Source organism: Lissotriton helveticus, chromosome 7, assembly GCF_964261635.1.
Source record: "Lissotriton helveticus chromosome 7, aLisHel1.1, whole genome shotgun sequence".
Lineage (NCBI taxonomy): Eukaryota > Metazoa > Chordata > Amphibia > Caudata > Salamandridae > Lissotriton > Lissotriton helveticus.
Window position 1 is genome coordinate 138,173,350 of NC_136068.1, and position 18,961 is coordinate 138,192,310.

At 46.4% G+C, this 18,961-nt stretch overlaps 1 protein-coding gene across 2 annotated transcripts in view; it reads left to right on the forward strand.

The window, feature by feature from the left end:
• MYLK2 (myosin light chain kinase 2) overlaps positions 1-18,961 on the forward strand; it is a 158,764-nt gene that overhangs the window by 55,674 nt on the left and 84,129 nt on the right. The window lies entirely within an intron of this gene.

Sequence of the window (18,961 nt, forward strand, 5' to 3'; positions counted from 1 at the left end):
GTATCCAAGATGTAAAACTGGCTGTGTGATCGGTACGACAAACGTTTACATAAGTCCAATGATTATGTGTAAGCAATGGAAACGCAGGAGAAGGCCTGCATGAGTAGCCATAATGGCTAGCTCCACCCCCCCGTACTCAATCCTTCTACAAAGTATTGGAAACAAGGGGACCCTCCTCTCTCTTAATTGACGCTCCAGGGGAACTGTCCAGTTACACACACCCTATGTTAGGACAGTGAAGGGTAAGATTCAATGAGAGAAAGGGGCCCCGACAACTCCTTACTTCAAATATTGCACTTATGAGGACTAAAAAAAAAAAAAAAAAAAAAAAAAAAATAACTATTCTTCTCCTCGCTCCCGTTCAATATCCCTGTCCCCATGGACAACTCCAGGCCCTTTGTAATATTCCCAGTTAGACCAAGCAAAACCTGGCCCTTATGGCCACCTCTCTTAGATATTTACAAGCTTCTCCCTAGTCTGCATCCTCTAACCTCCCCAGGTCTTGTTTCCTTTTCTCTCCCAACTTAGAGAAAGTTTTGACTATCATTAAGTAGGGTAGTATAGATCTTCAGAACTGCATATTTGTTGAAGGGTGCTCCCAGAATTCTATATTCTAGTTGTGTTTCTTCTGCCAAATAAGGTATCAGCTCTTTGTGGTGAAGAATATGGTTCACCTGTTGATGGTGCAAGTCTAGGTTCTCCGCCAGCTCAAATTGTTCTCGTAACACAGTGAATGATACCATCCCGTACTCATTCCATACGTCCCCATGTACCCATGAGATCACATTCCGGTGGTCCAGTGTATGTTCTGATCTCTCCTCACTCTATCTATCTATCTATCTATCTATCTATCTATCTATCTATCTATCTATCTATCTATCTATCTATCTATCTATCTATCTATCTATCTATCTATCTATCTATCTCACTCTATCGCCCTCTATCTATCTATCTCTCTATCGCCCTCACTCTATCTATCGCCCTCACTCTATCGCCCTCACTCTATCTATCGCCCTCACTCTATCTATCTATCGCCCTCCCTCTATCTATCGCCCTCACTCTATCTATCTATCGCCCTCCCTCTATCTATCGCCCTCACTCTATCTATATATCTATCTATCGCCCTCACTCTATCTATCGCCCTCACTCTATCTATCTATCGCCCTCACTCTATTTATCTATCTATCGCCCTCACTCTATTTATCTGTCGCCCTCACTCTATTTATCTATCGCCCTCACTCTATTTATCTATCGCCCTCACTCTATTTATATATCGCCCTCACTCTATCTATCTATCGCCCCCACTCTTATCTATTTATCAACATCACTCTAGCTATCTATCTATCTATCTGTCTATCGCCCTCACTCTATCTATTGCCCTCCCTCACTCTATCTATCGCCCTACCTCTATCTATCTATCGCCCTCCCTCTATCTATATCTATCTATCTATCGCCCTCACTCTATCTATTGCCCTCCCTCACTCTATCGCCCTACCTCTATCTATCTATCGCCCTCCCTCTATCTATATCTATCTATCGGCCTCCCTCTATCCATCGCCCTCTATCTATCTGTCGCATCACCACAGCACCACCACAGCATCACTCAGCGCCACAACAGCATTACTCAGCACCCTACCACTCAGCATCACTACATCATCACTCAGCGCTACCCCAGCATCACTCAGCACCACCACATTATCACTCAGTACCACTCAGCACCACCACAGCACCACTCAGCACCACCGCAGCACCACTCAGCACCACCACATTATCACTCAGCACCACCACATTATCACTCAGCACCACCACAGCACCACTCAGCACCACCATAGCATCACTCCGCACCAACACAGCACCACTCAGCACCACCACAGCACCACTCAGCACCACCCCATTATCACTCAGCACCACCACATTATCACTCAGTACCACCACATTATCACTCAGCACCACCACAGCACCACTCAGCATCACTCAGCACCACCACAGCATCACTCAGCACCACCACAGGATAACTCAGCACCACCACAGCACCACTCAGCAGCACCACTCAGCACCACCACATTATCTCTCAGCACCACCACAGCAACACTCAGCACCACCACAGCAACACTCAGCACCACCACAGCACCAGCCAGCACCACCACAGCACCACTCAGCGCTACCACAGCACCACTCAGCGCTACCACATTATCACTCAGCACTACCACATTATCACTCAGCACCACCACATTATCACTCAGCACCACCACAGCACCACTCAGCACCACCACAGCATCACTCAGCACCACCCCAGCACCACTCAGCACCACCCCAGCATCACTCAGCACCACCCCAGCATCACTCAGCACCACCCCAGCATCACTCAGCACCACCACAGCACCACTCAGCACCACCACAGCATCACTGAGCACCACCACATTATAACTCAGCACCACCACAGCACCACTCAGCACCACCACAGCATCACTCAGCACCACTCAGCATCACTCAGCACCACCACAGCACCAGCACAGCATCACTCAGCACCACTACAGCACCACTCAGCACCACCACAGCACCACTCAGCGCTACCACAGCATCACTCAGTGCTACCACAGCATCACTCAGCACCACCGCATTATCTCTCAGCACCACTACAGGATCACTCAGCACCACCACAGCACCACTCAGCACCACCACAGCACCACTCAGCACCACCACATTATCTCTCAGCACCACCACAGCATCACTCAGCACCACCACAGCACCTCTCAGCACCACCACAGCACCCCCCAGCACCACCACATTATCACTCAGCACCACCACATTATAACTCAGCATCTATGGACAACTATATCTTTCAGGTAGTTGCCAAAATCAATAGTGACAGGAGATCTTCACTTGGCCTGAGTTCACCATCTGCCCTATGCTCACCAACTTCGCCGGCTTCAGTCTTTGTCGAATCCTCAGAGCAACCTAGCTCCTGCTGTGCACTTGCAAGTGAATCTGACCAAGCTGATACCGCTGTAATGAATCGGTCAGCTCTTATTGAGTTAGTCAGCGAGAGTGAGACGGAGACTGATCAACATCTACCTGAGGATAAAGCCCCCACTCCGGTGCCTGCTCCTCGCTCCACCAGAGGGGCTAAAAAGCCGCAGCCACAGCCAAAACGATTCGGGCTCAGATCAAGCCGAAAAAAGATTGCATCCCCCCCTAGTAAATCCGCGAGGGAAGAAGATGACACTTCTGATAACGTTTCTATGTCTTTCACTAGTGGTCAATTTAAGAACTTACTGAGTATGATGGACACTAAGGTAAAGGACATTGTTAATCCACTGCTAGGCAGAATTGATAAACTTACTAAAGAAGTGAATCGCCTTGGGGGTCTACTGAATCAAACCTTATCTGAAGTAGGCAAACTACCAGATGCTGTTTCTAGTAGGGTAGAGTCTAATAAGGCCTCTTCTTCTTTGGTGGGTGGTGGGGCCTCCTCACTACCTGACCCTCCGGTGGCTCCCCTGATATCCATACTTGATAGTGCAGAGAACAAAGACGTTCCTCCAGATGCATCCTCCGCCCCAGAATCTGTAACTGGCTCGGTAGAGCTGATAGTTGATGCCTCTCCTTTGGTCTTGGTTTTAGCCAATGTTCCTCTCCTGCAGCCTGGTCAGGAAGAATCTACCTCATCCCTATTGTCTAAAGCCCTTTATTGGTTAACAAATAATATGTTAATAACTCCTAGGGGTAAGCACCAATTGGCTGAAGAAATAGTAAAGGCCAGAAGGGTGAGGTGGATAGGCAATAGCGCAAAGAAGTTTCAGGGTGATTGTGTTGTCCTACATTTCTCTGACCCAGAGGTTTTGGCCAATATTCTACCTAACCTTTTACCTCCGCAACGGAGATCGACTGAAATCATTCCACTCACTCTAGACTTCTTCTATCAGTGTAGTGGGAGGGTCTCTAATAAAACAATGCTAAAAACTAAGTGGAACGTTGTTCCAACAAAAGGGCGGAGGGAAGTGAAGCGGCCAGAGTGGGGTCTAAATTTGGAGAATAGATTTTCAGCTTTTTCTAACTTAGATGACTGTGATTGACTTTCTATCAAACTAAGCCCAGTACCACTAGTTAATGGGGATCAGTTTCTGGATAGCTTACCTGCCCAGAATGTTAATTGCCCTACTAACGATCTGTTGAACAACCTGGTTGCTCAAGCAGATGGCGAGGCCTGTGTACTAAATTCTTTCCCTGGATTAGGCCAGGGACGTTTGTCAGGGGCTGCTAACCTACTCTCCTGGAACATAGCTGGTCTGACATCCAAACTCGATTGTGGAGACTGGCTTGGTTTTGTTACCCAATTTGATATTTGTATATTCCAGGAGACTTGGGCATGCGATCCTGTCTTTCTTTTAGGCTACTTGAATTTCTACGTGCCAGCTGTCAAGGGCCCGAAAGGTAGACCTATGGGGGGGCTTACTATATGGATCCGACAGTCACTAAATTTCTCAGTTAAAAACATAGCTATCGGACACAATGATATCCAGTTCATTAGGATTTCTAATGATAGAACAGGGTCACTTGACATTTACAACGTTTATATCAGGAGCTCTAAGGGTCGTTTTGAAACAATATTAGCCCTGGTCGACCTTATCGACGATCACTCTGATAAAAATAACATTGTTATAGCAGGAGACCTTAATAGGACGTTTGAGCCTTTGGTTGCGGGAGATGCTTTTACTGGTGCTGATGAGGATTCCCTTTGGGACATCCCTGAGCTGCATCTGAAACCAGTCTCCCGATGGACCGAGGATATAATAACTATCAATGCAATGTGTCTGGAAAAAGGCTTGAGAGCTATGAATGGGAGAACAGCTAGGGATAAAAATGGTTCTCCAACTTTCGACAATGGGAGGCACAAAAGTCGAATTGACTACGTGATTTGTAGTTTGCATCTGTGGCCTACCCTTTGTGACATGGAAGTTATTATAAGACCTGAGAGTGACCACAACCCCTTATGTGTGACTCACAAATGGTGGCCTGCTGAGTTAAGCCCTATCTGCCCGAATGAATTAGTTCCTCCGTCCATTATCCCTGAGAACAATATGCGCAGGTTAAGATGGGACACTGTAGCGAGAAATCAGCAGGCTATTGACATTATTAACAGTGAAACTGATCTAGCCATTCTTGCCATGGAACTAGCTAATGCCTCTCCTAAGGATCTGGGGGAAGTGGTTAAAATACATGATAGCCTCTTTGCTAAGATCAAAGTGCACTTTTTAAGACCTGACAAGCACAAGGGGGCTACCACTCGTAAAGATGCTAAATGGTTTAATTCTGATTGTAGGAAGGCAAGACTTGACCTTGGCCGGGCAATCAAGAAGCGAGACTGTGTGTCTGTTCCTCTAGCCAGGAAGGAGTACAAAGTATGCATTGCTAAAGCTAAGAGGGATTGGGACGAACAACACTGGTGCAAACTGAAAAAGGCCAGTGACAGGAAGGATTCCAGAGCATTCTGGAATATTGTAAAATGGGGTTCTGAGAGAGCTGAAGAGTCTCCAAGTAATAACGTCTCACAGGAAGCATGGGTTAAATTCTTTAGTTCGCAATACACTCTTAATACCCGGGTCTCAGATGAGGACAGTATTGTTATGAAGTTTTTTGAAGGCAATAATTTTAATTTCAAAGAGATTATGTCTGCTATTTGTGCAGTAAAATGTGGGCGAGCTCCAGGTCAAGATGGAGTGCCCGCTGATATATTTTTAAACGATAGTGAACGCTGGTGCAAATATATACATTTGCTTATTAATTCTATTGCTCAGGGAGCAGATGTCCCAGATTCATGGAGGGGTGCAGTTATTATCCCCGTGTACAAGAAGGGGGACCGTGCTCAGCCCTGTAACTATAGGCCTATTAGCCTCATTGATACTGTACAAAAAATTGTGGGTCGTGTGGTGGTCAATAGGCTTCTCGACTGGGCTGAGGATTTTAGTATCCTATCTCCATTCCAAGCAGGTTTTAGAAGGGCAACAAGCACGATTGACCAAGTGTTCCGTTTCCAATTGTTACAGTGGAAAACCGTGGTTTTGGGGGGGTGCAGCCTGTACGCGGCATTTGTCGACTTGCGGGCTGCATTCGACCTGGTCCCACGTGCGAAACTGTGGCAAGTCTTGCATAGTGTGGGGGTCTCTGATGAGTTACTAACTATGATACTGCGCCTCCACGAGTCTAACTATGCAAAAATTCAGTGGGGCGGCCACGGGATGGTCACTCCTGATTTCCGTGTTGAAAAAGGGGTCAGACAAGGGTGCTCAATGGCTCCTACTCTATTTACATTGTTCATAAACGGTGTAGTTTCACGATTGGTAACTGCGAACGTGGATGCTCCTTCTCTTGCAGGCCTAAAAATCCCCATATTAATGTTCGCGGACGACACGCTGATTTTATCAAAAACCCCTAGTGGCCTACAGCGTGCTCTGACAATTTTTGAGAACTTCTGTGGGGAACATGGACTGGAGGTGAACACTACGAAAACTAAATTAATGAGCTTTAAGCCGCAGCGTAGCTTTAAGTCCAAAATTATGATGAGCGGCGGGCCTTTAGAGTTAGTTAAATCATTCACTTACCTAGGTATCCAAATAGCTGATGACCACAGGTGGAACCAGCATATAAAAATTGCCGTTTTGCGACACAAACAAATAGCTGGCACAATTAATTCTGAACACAGGAAGTCGCTAACTAAACCTGTTAAACCAGCCCTATTCGTATATGAAGCAAAGGCTATTGGGTCTGCACTTTATGGCGCAGAAATGTGGGGCTTTGAAAATCTTACATTTTTGCAAGCCTCTGAAAATAAATTTTTAAGAACTCTCACCGGTACACCCAAAAGTACTCCACTGTTGCCCCTCCGATACGACCTAGGAAGGAAACAAATCAAGGACTTGGCCAGATTACGCCCGATCTTATATTGGCGCAGACTCTGGACCACTCCTGAGCTCTCACATTATGCCGCGGGTTTTGTGGATGTCATCAAGGCTGATGGCTTCCACAAGATAAGCTGGCTTAAATCTCTGAAAACTATACTGTTTGAGCTAGGGTTAAGTTCTCTATGGCAGGACCCGGCAGGGGCCTCATTCCCTTCTAAGCGTGTTTTAAAAAATATTTTTTGGGAATGGGTTGCTACCAAAACTTTAAATGCTTCAAATTCTGGGGTCGATGTCTTTGTATTTCCTTGAGGCTAAAATGTATCCAGTCCTGGAACCATATTGGGATATCATCTCCAAACCAGGTGATAGGAAGCTTTTATTCCAACTGAGAGCTGGTGCACTTCCTATAAAAACATTGACAGCTAAATGGGGTTCAGGTGGTAGTAACACCTGCCCAGCCTGTGGGTTGGGGAGTGAGTCTCTGGGTCATTTTCTGTTTTCATGCAGAACTTATGCTATTCCAAGACGAGTGTGGTTAGCTCCTATGTGCAGGAACCTTGGGACATCATGTAGCTCTGTAGCTATGCGAATTATATGTACGAGTCCAGTTTCTTGGATCCAGATAGCTACAGCAAAGTATCTGGGTTGGGCGTGGACGCTCAGGCAGAGACTGCTAGTTAAATGACTATTCTCTGTCTGACAAACTAGACAGAGACTGCTAGTTAAATAACTATTCTCTGTCTGATCAATTGGTCCCCATGAATTTGACATTACTGTTTTTTTAATTATTGATGATCATGAATCAAGATAGAGACTGCTAGTAATTAACTATTCTCTGTCTCGATTAACTGTTTTTTGCACTTGTATAATTGCTTTTAGACTCCAGCGTTTTACATCTTGGAAATTGTCCTTGTCAAATGTTTTAATCTATTTATAACCGAATGTATTTTTAGCAGTACTTATAGTGTTGTGTCAATGTGCTTGATTGTAAATTAATTCGCTTTTTATAACTCTGTGTATACTATGCTTTTATGAGTAATAACTCGAATAAAGCACTTTTTGACTTGACTGACTATAACTCAGCATCACCACAGCACCACTCAGCACCACCACAGCACCACTCAGCACCACCACAGCATCACTCAGCACCACCACAGCATCACTCAGCAGCACCACTCAGCACCACCACAGCATCACTCAGCACCACCACAGCACCACTCAGCGCTACCACAGCACCACTGAGTGCTACCACAGCATCACTTAGCACTATCACATTATCACTCAGCACCACCACAGCACCACTCAGCACCACCACAGCATCACTCAGCACCACCCCAGCATCACTCAGCACCACCCCAGCATCACTCAGCACCACCCCAGCATCACTCAGCACCACCCCAGCATCACTCAGCACCACCACAGCATCACCACAGCACCACTCAGCACCACCACAGCACCACTCAGCACCACAACAGCATCACTCTGCGCCACCACATTATAACTCAGCACCACCACAGCACCACTCGCACCACCACAGCATCACTCAGCACCACCACAGCACCACTCAGCACCACCACAGCATCACTCAGCACCACCACAGCACCACCACAGCATCACTCAGCACCACCACAGCATCACTCAGCACCACCACAGCACCACTCAGCGCTACCACAGCATCACTCAGCGCTACCACAGCATCACTCAGCGCTACCACAGCATCACTCAGCACCACCACATTATCACTCAGCACCACCACGGCACCACCACAGCATCACTCAGCACCACCACAGCATCACTCAGCACGACCCCAGCATCACTCGGCACCACCCCAGCATCACTCGGCACCACCCCAGCATCACTCAGCACCACCCAGCATCTCTCAGCACCACCCCAGCATCACTCAGCACCACCACAGCACCACCACAGCATCACTCAGCACCACCACAGCATCACTCAGCACCACCACAGCATCACTCAGCACCACCCCAGCATCACTCAGCACCACCCAGCATCACTCAGCACCACCACTGCACCACTCAGCACCACCACAGCACCACTCAGCACCACCTCAGCACCACTCAACACCACAACAGCATCACTCAGCGCCACCACAGCATCACTCAGCACCACCCCAGCATCACTCAGCACCACCCCAGCATCACTCAGCACCACCACTGCACCACTCAGCACCACCACAGCACCACTCAGCACCACCTCAGCACCACTCAGCACCACAACAGCATCACTCAGCGCCACCACATTATAACTCAGCACCACCACAGCACCACTCAGCACCACCCCAGCATCACTCAGCACCACTACTGCACCACTCAGCACCACCACAGCACCACCACAGCATCACTCAGCACCACCACAGCACCACTCAGCACCACCACATTATCACTCAGTACCACCACATTATCACTCAGCACCACCACAGCACCACTCAGCATCACTCAGCACCACCACAGCATCACTCAGCACCACCACAGGATAACTCAGCACCACTCAGCAGCACCACTCAGCACCACCACATTATCTCTCAGCACCACCACAGCAACACTCAGCACCACCACAGCAACACTCAGCACCACCACAGCACCAGCCAGCACCACCACAGCACCACTCAGCGCTACCACAGCACCACTCAGCGCTACCACAGCATCACTCAGCACTACCACATTATCACTCAGCACCACCACATTATCACTCAGCACCACCACAGCACCACTCAGCATCACTCAGCACCACCACAGCATCACTCAGCACCACCACAGGATAACTCAGCACCACTCAGCAGCACCACTCAGCACCACCACATTATCTCTCAGCACCACCACAGCAACACTCAGCACCACCACAGCAACACTCAGCACCACCACAGCACCAGCCAGCACCACCACAGCACCACTCAGCGCTACCACAGCACCACTCAGCGCTACCACAGCATCACTCAGCACTACCACATTATCACTCAGCACCACCACATTATCACTCAGCACCACCACAGCACCACTCAGCATCACCACAGCACCACTCAGTCCAACCCCAGCACCACTCAGCACCACCCCAGCATCACTCAGCACCACCCCAGCATCACTCAGCACCACCCCAGCATCACTCAGCACCACCACAGCACCACCACAGCACCACTCAGCACCACCACAGCATCACCACAGCATCACTGAGCACCACCACATTATAACTCAGCACCACCACAGCATCACTCAGCACCACTCAGCACCACCACAGCATCACTCAGCACCACCACAGCACCAGCACAGCATCACTCAGCACCACTACAGCACCACTCAGCACCACCACAGCACCACTCAGCGCTACCACAGCATCACTCAGCACTACCACAGCATCACTCAGCACCACCGCATTATCTCTCAGCACCACCACAGGATCACTCAGCACCACCACAGCACCACTCAGCACCACCACAGCACCACTCAGCACCACCACAGCACCACTCAGCACCACCACATTATCTCTCAGCACCACCACAGCATCACTCAGCACCACCACAGCAACACTCAGCACCACCACAGCACCAGCCAGCACCACCACAGCACCACTCAGCGCTACCACAGCACCACTCAGCGCTACCACAGCATCACTCAGCACTACCACATTATCACTCAGCACCACCACATTATCACTCAGCACCACCACAGCACCACTCAGCATCACTCAGCACCACCACAGCATCACTCAGCACCACCACAGGATAACTCAGCACCACTCAGCAGCACCACTCAGCACCACCACATTATCTCTCAGCACCACCACAGCAACACTCAGCACCACCACAGCAACACTCAGCACCACCACAGCACCAGCCAGCACCACCACAGCACCACTCAGCGCTACCACAGCACCACTCAGCGCTACCACAGCATCACTCAGCACTACCACATTATCACTCAGCACCACCACATTATCACTCAGCACCACCACAGCACCACTCAGCATCACCACAGCACCACTCAGTCCAACCCCAGCACCACTCAGCACCACCCCAGCATCACTCAGCACCACCCCAGCATCACTCAGCACCACCCCAGCATCACTCAGCACCACCACAGCACCACCACAGCACCACTCAGCACCACCACAGCATCACCACAGCATCACTGAGCACCACCACATTATAACTCAGCACCACCACAGCATCACTCAGCACCACTCAGCACCACCACAGCATCACTCAGCACCACCACAGCACCAGCACAGCATCACTCAGCACCACTACAGCACCACTCAGCACCACCACAGCACCACTCAGCGCTACCACAGCATCACTCAGCACTACCACAGCATCACTCAGCACCACCGCATTATCTCTCAGCACCACCACAGGATCACTCAGCACCACCACAGCACCACTCAGCACCACCACAGCACCACTCAGCACCACCACAGCACCACTCAGCACCACCACATTATCTCTCAGCACCACCACAGCATCACTCAGCACCACCACAGCACCTCTCAGCACCACCACAGCACCACCCAGCACCACCACATTATCACTCAGCACCACCACATTATAACTCAGCATCACCACAGCACCACTCAGCACCACCACAGCACCACTCAGCACCACCACAGCATCACTCAGCACCACCACAGCATCACTCAGCAGCACCACTCAGCACCACCACAGCATCACTCAGCACCACCACAGCACCACTCAGCGCTACCACAGCACCACTGAGCGCTACCACAGCATCACTCAGCACTACCACATTATCACTCAGCACCACCACAGCATCACTCAGCACCACCACAGCACCACTCAGCATCACCACAGCACCACTCAGCACCACCACAGCACCACTCAGCACCACCACAGCATCACTCAGCACCACTCAGCACCACCACAGCATCACTCAGCACCACCACAGCACCAGCACAGCATCACTCAGCATCACTACAGCACCACTCAGCACCACCACAGCACCACTCAGCGCTACCACAGCATCACTCAGCGCTACCACAGCATCACTCAGCACCACCGCATTATCTCTCAGCACCACCACAGCATCACTCAGCACCACCACAGCATCACCACAGCACCACTCAGCACCACCACAGCACCACTCAGCACCACAACAGCATCACTCAGCGCCACCACATTATAACTCAGCACCACCACAGCACCACTCAGCACCACCACAGCATCACTCAGCACCACCACAGCACCACTCAGCACCACCACAGCATCACTCAGCACCACCACAGCACCACCACAGCACCACTACAGCATCACTCAGCACCACTACTGCACCACTCAGCACGACAACAGCACCACTCAGCGCTACCACAGCATCACTCAGCGCTACCACAGAATCACTCAGCACCACCACATTATCACTCAGCACCACCACGGCACCACCACAGCATCACTCAGCACCACCACAGCATCACTCAGCACCACCCCAGCATCACTCGGCACCACCCAGCATCACTCAGCACCACCCCAGCATCACTCAGCACCACCACAGCACCACCACAGCATCACTCAGCACCACCACAGCATCACTCAGCATCACCACAGCATCACTCAGCACCACCCCAGCATCACTCAGCACCACCCCAGCATCACTCAGCACCACCCCAGCATCACTCAGCACCACCACTGCACCACTCAGCATCACCACAGCACCACTCAGCACCACCTCAGCACCACTCAGCACCACAACAGCATCACTCAGCCCCACCACATTATAACTCAGCACCACCACAGCACCACTCAGCACCACCACAGCATCACTCAGCACCACCACAGCACCACTCAGCACCACCACAGCATCACTCAGCACCACCACAGCACCACCACAGCATCACTCAGCACCACTACAGCACCACTCAGCGCCACCACAGCACCACTCAGCGCTACCACAGCATCACTCAGCGCTACCACAGCATCACTCAGCACCACCACATTATCACTCAGCACCACCACAGCACCACTCAGCACCACCACAGCACCACTCGGCACCACCACAGCATCACTCAGCACCACCAGAGCACCACTCAGCACCACCACAGCATCACTCAGCGCCACCCCAGCATCAATCTGTGCAACTATTCAACAACAACTGGTTCAAATATGTTCTCTCAATGTTTCAAGCTTTATTACAAATGTCACAAAAAGATGTTAATATTTCACTTCTGTTCTTGGATTTTCGTCACAATAAAATACACTGAACATAATCTTCACAAAAGTTATTTACAAAAGTTTAAGCTATTGCCATTTTAAATTACAATCACTTTTATTTAAGTATTAATTATTTAAAAAAATTAAAAGCCATTGTTATTTGTAATATCAATACATCTAAGTCACGTAAATACAAAACATGTTGCATTACAAATGTGTCACATTTACGAAAGTTATAACTATTGGCATTGTAAATGACAAAGCTATTAATTTAGCTATTTTCAAAACCAACACATAAATAAAAAAATTGTCATTTACAAGACTAATAGCTCAAACTTTCCTAATGCGAGATCTATTGCATTGCAAATGTTTGTTTGACTGTACCAGTATTGAGTGTGCGCCGCTTACTCATCCATCAGCTGTACAGTGTATAAAACCGTATACATACATACATACATACATACATACATACATACATATATTGTTATGAGTTATTACGTGATATATCCTTGTGAGTATGTTGTTGATTTGTTATGGTTTGTGCTATGCTCTATCCTGCGGTGTGTTGGTGATGTATAGTGTAGTATGCATAGCATATTGTGGTATAGTAAGTGTTGCTTTGGAGTGATGTGGTGCACTGCGATATGGTGTTGGGTGGACTGGCCAGGAAATTCATGATATGACATGATATGCTGTGGCATGGTTATACTAAGTGGGGTGGCGTGGTATAAATAATATGAAGTGGAGGGCACTTTAGTGTCCTGTTGAAGAATCCCATGTTATAAACCATCTTGGTAAGCAGTGGTATGATGTTATGTTTTAGGGTATACTGAGATGTGATGTATTATAGTGAGGTCTCCTGTACTGCAACGTAATGAGTTACAGTGCTTGATGGCATGTTGCAGCGAGGGGTGTGATAATCACAGGGGGTTGACAATACAACACGGTTATGATTGGTGTGCTTGGAAACATGAATAACACTCACAGCAAATGATCTAGTTCTGCACCTGAGGCATGAAAGGTATGGTGTGTTGTGATGAGTGTGGAAAAGTGTGCTGCATAATGATATGATGTGTTGTTGGGTTGTGTGATGTGGCCTGATACCTTGTATTTCGGTGGGCCTTCATGGTGCTCTGTAGTGAGTTGTACTTTGGGGCCATTGTGATGAGGATGAGTATGATGTGCAATGATGTGAAGTAATGTGGTCTGATACTGGGAGAAATAGTGTCAGGTATTGTTGGTGAAAAGGTGTGTTGTGATTTTGCAGGATGCTGTGTTGATTTGTGTGGTGTCACATGCGTTGCGGTGAGTTTGGAATTGAGCTAAGTATGGGAGCGGTTGGTGCTATATATATTTTTAATCGGGATGCCTAGTTTGATTGGTGCTGTATGGTGGGCTGTAGTGCAGTGTGAAAACTCTTTTGCTTAGGAACAGGTAGCCATTCATCAAAGTTTTTCATCAGGTTTGTTGTATGTTGATTGCTTCTTTGTTTTGCTTAAAAGGCTCAAGGTGTTCTGCAGTTGTTTCTCTTTTTATGTCCCCATTCTCTTATGTGTGTTCATCGGGGTGGATATTTTAGAACTTTATGGCTGGCTGTATTTAATTATGTTCCTTGCTAGTTATTCCCTTGTTAGCAAGTTGGGACTTGTGCTTGGGTCCCATTGATTCAGAGATGTGCACACCCTTGTTGGTTGTACCAATATATTTATTCAGTGTGGACGGATCATGAATTCCATCTTGTGAGCTGAAGACTCTTTATTTAGTGGCTGTAGGGGTGAAGAGTATTTGTCATTCTGGATGGGATCAACACATTTGTGGATTTGTTTGGTGTACTTTTTATTTCTTCGTAGTTGAGTAGATTTTCTGCTATGTTCAGTGAATTTTCTCCTTGTGTGTCCACACCGAAAACTATATCTCCTGCCATGTTCAGCCATATCTTTGTGTTTTGTCATGGCAAACATATCTGTACATGAATTTCGTGTGTTGGTACTTAGTAACACTTCTCTGTAGCAATCTACTGATGTGTTCATAGGTTACCTCAGGGCATTTTTGCTGTTAGTTATGTTTAGGTTAATAATTGCAGTGCATTCCTAAAAGCTTGACGGCCAGGATGTAAATTTTAATATCAGGTAATAAGCTAAAAAACCTGATGGAATTTTATAATTTGTCATGCGAGGGCGACATGTTGTTATGTCCCCTTTGGGGCTGTCCTGTCACTCCCAAATTGTGTTGACTTCATATGGTTGGTGATGACCTTTTCCTAGAATCTATTTATTTAACAGTTTTGTAAGGCACTGTTGTACCAGGGTGGCATGAGTATGCTTTACTAGAAAAAGAACAAGCCCCTGATTTTTGTATGTGGATCAAGTGCTGTCCTATTAACATGTACAATGCTGGTGGGGTCTGTTAAATTAACTCAATTAAAACAAAACGTATACTTAAAAAAACAGCAATAATTGCAACATATAACCTTTACATGCATTGGGGCCCCCAATAAACAAGCTCATATATCGATGAAAACAGGATGTCGAAGACCAAAACAATTGCAAAAATTACAAAAGGAATGATTATTCAAATATTTGTTAAAACATATCATATCACTTTTACAATAATCAATGCTAGTACCACATTTAATTAAAAAAATTCAAAATAAACACTACACAAATATCTTATTCAATGATTAAAAACAAGAAAACTACAAAAAGTTGAAACAGCGTTTCGGTGAAGTAGGATCAAACACCTTCTTCAGGACAGAGTTTTATTTCAGTTTTTGTTGAATGTAACCCCCGATATAATTCGGAAGGGAAACATAGAAGATTTTTGGATTAAAAGATAGGAAATGTCCTTGATGTGTGTTAATATGACTCTTTAACGTTTGTAGGTGCCACCTGGTAAATATATAGCTATCTTAATAGCAACCATTAAAAAAACAGAAACCTTTCATTGCAAACAGATGAGTGCAATGGGGCTATTATTTAATGTTTCACTGTTCGATTTTTTACTGTTTCTAACTGGTTTTGTTGTTTTCGAGGATTCAACTCAAAAAGATAAAAAAACTTGATAAAAATGCTCCGGCCTCCCTGCACCTAGCGAACGTCTTCTGGGTGCAGGATACATCAGCATAAATTAACTTTGTATTACATAAGAGCATTTGTAATAACACATAACTACCTTAGAGTAAAAAAGTCAAAAGTGTTACATTTACAGGACAATGAGTTGACGGTTACTAAGAAGTTGTTGTCCCCATAAGTCCATCTGTAACTTGAAGAGAAGAGTCTTTATATGTTTCACGAAGGCCAGGAGTGAGGTTATTTTGTTATGTTAGGTGCGAGAATGAAGTAGCTGCTGCAGTGAACATCTTATCTAGTGCTTGGAAAGATTTGAACCATTGGATATCTAGATTAAGTCAGTCTTTGTTTCTGGGTCCCCTTTGATTGCTGGATATGATGAGTCTGGTTTGCCAAATAAAGGGGACTCTTCAAGTGAACTGCTTTATAATCCAGACACCAATTCCTCAATTTAATCCCGGCATGTATGGGCAGCCCGTGTTGATCTCTTAACAGGGGTGAGATGTGGTCAAACTGTTTTTGCAGGTGTTAAGAGAGTCAGTGGAGTGGTAGGCTCCTTTGGCAGTGAGAGAGATGATTGAGGTACATTTGCTAACAAAGTGTTACCAAATACAGATATGAGCAGACGAGGGGCTGAGCTGCCGTTTTTAGGTTGGTGGTGAAAAGGGATTGTTTGATCTTTTTAAGGTAGAATCTGAGAGAAGTCTAGAGATTTTACGATTTTACTGTTTGCGAAATGGATGGGGATGAACCATCTACCCTTAGTTTGTGAATTTGTAAGGGATCAAATTTGTTTTTGTGTCTTGCTGTGAAGAGTAGGAACTCAGTTTTTGTGGATTTAATATCAGGATGCTCTTTCACATCCCGCTTTGGAGCTTCATCAAGCAGGAGAGTTGGACAATTATGTTGGTGAGGACATATTCAATGGAAGTTGTGTGTTATTCATAATAGAGTTGAAAGATGAAGGCTCTTTGACCCTCAAATAAAGGACTCAGCAGCCGCAACTTGAAAAATGAGGGTGCGAGGATTGTTTCTTGAGGGACAAAGCAAGAGATCAATTATTTGACTGAGGTGTATTTCCCCATCTTAATCAGCTGATAAAGGTTTGCAGGTAAGATGAAAACTAGTTCAGTACTTATCTTCGCAAACACATGCAGTGCTCAGACACAGAGGTGGGTTTTTGATGATTGATTGTGTCGCACTGCCCTGAGGGGTGCAAGAGTATCCTTCACTTGATGGAACTTAATTGATTAGCAACATAATGTTTTTGACTAGTTTTTAGCATGTCTGGTAAAATACCAGTGGTGAGCGAATCGTTGCTCAATTTAAAGCAGGCTTCTTCAGATAGGTCAAATTTGGCTATTGTCATGTTTTCAGTAGGGTAATAGTTGGTTAATTTGTGGAGTTTTATTACCCTGGAGATTTCCTCTTTGCTTGCAGAAAGGAGGATTCCCACGTGTTTTTGTTTTTGGAAGGGGGTACTTTATTAGGTGATAAGATGACTGAGATGTGTTCTCTAATAGATGTATTTATTTCATGTAAAGTAAAAATTGACTCGTTCCATTCTTTCCCAGAGTGCATGGATAAAAGTTCCGCTTCTTATGATAAAACATTACTAGAGATTTCCCTAGATTCCTCCTCTAGGAAGACTCACTTTTGTGAGCACTTTCAATACTAGGAGCAACAACATCCAGAGGATTATTAGAAGACACTGGCGGATTTTGAATCACAGCAATGATAAAATTGCTTTACCGCTTTTTGCATGTAAACGGGCAAGTAACATTCGAGACCGCCTGGTGCATACTCGCCCTAAGGAGATTGCTAGAAAAACAGGAGAGACCTTGTGGGATTTACCTCCTGTAATGGGGCATCATCCCTGCGGTATTTGTTCAGTTTGCCCCCAGACCAAACATTCAAGGGAAATATATATAGGCACCAACAGACCGTGGGTACAGCGCAGTTTTAGCAACTGCAACAGCAATGATTTAATTTATCTGATAACATGCCCTTGCTCCATTCGATACAAGGGGATGACCACTCGGAAAATACGCGTTCGAATGTTAGAGCACAAGAGCTCCTTTCGGTGCAAGAAATGTTCAACCAAACTCACGAGACATTTTCTGGAGAAGCAACATCGCGAAACTGATTTTCAATGGACAGTCCTCGAGAAGCCTTTCATACCGGGGCATATTAGCGATGTGTCCAGATATCTTTTCCAAAGGGAACAGAAATGGATCTGTAAGCTCCGTACGGACACAGACGGACTGAATGATGACATCCCTTGGACCCTCCTGTAGAGTCTGGTGCGGATGTTGATGGTATACGCATCCAGTATTGGCAGATCTGAAGTCTGAGTGGCAACACTAATCACTGAAAGGATAGAAGGATGAATATGCAATATTCCTTTTAGTTTCCACAATTCATACACTTGTAGGAAACATAAACAGTGACATGCAATTAATCTGTTGATAATTCGATTTAGGAGATAGTGATACACATCCATTACTTATTGTACACCTAATCTACTTTCGGTACATTGGAAGCTAGATATATGTATATCCCAAGTGGAGTAATTGTATGTGAACTCCCAACAGAGGTTAAAAAATATTATTTTGCAAAAAATGAGAGGAATGGGTAAACGCGATAAATGAACTACTAAAATGGACGATATGATGTCACTGTGTAGTCCTATTTCAAATCACTAGATTAATGACAAGCAGAATTAATTTTAAAATTGAAAGGACTACCCGGACCCAGTTTGAAGTGTTATCTAACCCAGTAGGAAGTATTATCCATATACTGGTAATATGTTAGACTAC